This window comes from Pteropus vampyrus, unplaced genomic scaffold (assembly GCF_000151845.1).
Source record: "Pteropus vampyrus isolate Shadow unplaced genomic scaffold, Pvam_2.0 Scaffold49, whole genome shotgun sequence".
Lineage (NCBI taxonomy): Eukaryota > Metazoa > Chordata > Mammalia > Chiroptera > Pteropodidae > Pteropus > Pteropus vampyrus.
The window spans coordinates 5,460,467-5,462,967 of record NW_011888830.1 but is presented as its reverse complement, the minus strand read 5'-3'; positions in this window follow the sequence as shown (position 1 = coordinate 5,462,967).

The following is a 2,501-nucleotide window of genomic DNA, read 5'->3' as shown; positions in this document are numbered from 1 at the left end:
CGAAGTCTTTAAAAGAACAGCGTGTGTAGTAGAAAAGATGCTATTTTAGGTCTCTGCCATGAACGAGTTGGGAGACCTTGGGTAAAGCATTTAATCTTGATAAGATTTAATTCTCCCTAATCTGTAAATATCATTCCCAAAGTGCTAGCGAATAAATACATCGCACTAATCTCCCAAACTGTGTGCGCGTAGGTGTGTGTGTAATTTATCAAGGTGACATGTTTTGGGGACTTGTGCAATAACCTCGTAGCTACAAGAGAAGGATGAATGAAAGGGGAAGTGTTTTAGGATTGACTGGAAAGCAGCGACTCAAAGAGAAGGGAAGATTGAGCTAAGAATCAAAAGGGAAGAAAGCGTTATGGAAATTGCAGCCTTTCTTGATAGGAGAGAGTCTGCTGCATTAGAAGTGATATTTTTTAAAAAACGGAAGTATTCGCTAACTATGGCATTAGGATGGATGTGTGTACCAATGAACAAACTTTTTTTAATTATGAGAGAAATTAGTTACTGTTTTAATTACTTAGAAAGTGATTATATTGAAGCCCGACCCCCTCCCCTCCCTCCCTCGGGTTGCTTGAGCAATTTCCTGTGATCAAGAATATATTCGCAGAGAACAGTTTCTTTAAAAACAAAACTCAGTTTCAGGAGAATGAAATTCTTGCTTCTCTCCTGCATGACAAATACTCATTTCAGTGAATGAGAGTCTCGCCCTTACCTCATCTTCAACGCTGTGTTGAAAAGTGAATTTCAATATTTCTGTCAACTCTGTGGAAGGCCAGGAATACGATCGATAACTGTGATCGGTTTCAGCTATTGTTTAAATTTCTAAGCAGGGACCTTTGACAGAGCGACCGACTTCACTGAATCCCAAGATGCTAGAAACACCGCTTAGAGATCACGGAAATAGAGAATGTGTATTAGGAAGAATTATTTCTGTTACTTTCAAATAAGGACAGAAAAATCAGCCTATGTGTCACATAGGCAAATTATTTCAAACACATGGTAACGTACCCCATCTTAACTTCCGTGCCATGAATGGCTGTTCACAGGTCTTGTGGTTTGAGTATTTTTTTCCTTCTCCACAGCTTCCTCCCCAAAACTCCCATATGAATGACCTTCTAAAGTCATCCTAAAAATTCGGACCCACCCACTGCTCCGGGGACCCACTGCTCCTCTGTCTCCTGGGGGTGAGGTGGGGAGGGGGTGGGGGTAGGGGACTTTATTGTAAGACAATGAGGTTATAAAATGTCAAAGACAATTCCTTGAAAATTCCAAAGTCTTCTCCTTTGGGTGGAGCAGGAATGTGAGAGCCCAGCATGTAAATCAGAAACCAGCCCATTAGCAACTTAAATATTTTGAGACTGAGGCTTGACCCTTTAAGAGGCGCCCACCACAATGGAGGCATTTCGGCCATTTGATATTCAGAGACTGGGAAGGTTTAAAGGCGAGCTAAGAACTCAGTGGAAGGGGTTTGGCTTTCTAATGTAAACAGCATTATCATTTGGGGATCGATTAGCTCCTTGCTCAGAGGGAACCAGAAGACCCGAACCTTCTGAACTGCTATTGTGAACTGGGGCTATTTGCTTTAATTAAGAGGAGACAGTGGATTATTGTCTCAAAATAAGGAGCTGGGAAGAGTCAGAAAATTACACTTTACCCCGGTGAATAACAAAGCCCAAGCCAGAGGCCAGCTCTCCATCGGGCTGGTCCAAAGCAAATGAGCTTTTCATCCGGAGGCTTTCTGAGTCAGGGTGCCTGCACCACACAGTTGGAAAAAATGCGAAGCGGAGGCCCTTGGAAGCCGCGTTAGGCCATCCCAGAGAGCCTGCCCCGTTCCTTATTGGGCAGATCTGTGCCATGAGTGTTCTCTTTTGCCATTTATTTGTCAGAGATTTAGAATTCATCGTAACAAAAATTTTTTAAATTAGATCTTCAGTGCGAAAGTGTTAGTAGCATTGATATGAAATCCTTGCACTAATGGAAAATGTAATATATTCCTTGATTGGTCGGAAAAAAAAGTTGGTAGCTAGTAATCTAAAATGTCATCTGCTGGGTGTCCACAATCCTTTCTCCTCTGGGACTTGATGTCAAACCAATCTACTCAAAAGAGTTGCAGTTACCTTTCTCAGTCATCCACGTACCCACTATCCATCCGTCCACCCTCCCTCCCACCCATCCATCCAATAAATAAACTTTCTAAATGCTTGCTCTCGATTTTCTACAGGACTTACTCTGCTGCTGACTAACTGCAGTTGACAAACGGGCCATCCTTTGAGAAGCCCTAGCCAGGGGACCTCTCCATGTCTCTCAGGTTGGGCCTCTGGCTATTGATTCATAGTTGTCTTATAAGAGAGTGACAAAGATCTCATTATTATACCCTTTTGTTTGTTTGTTTGTTTCTCCAGATTTGGGTATTCCCATACATCTAGGTTCCGGGACAGTCAAAAATGGGACAATTAACTGCTGGAAAGGTGCTCTGCATCTCAAATTTGCTTCCAGTC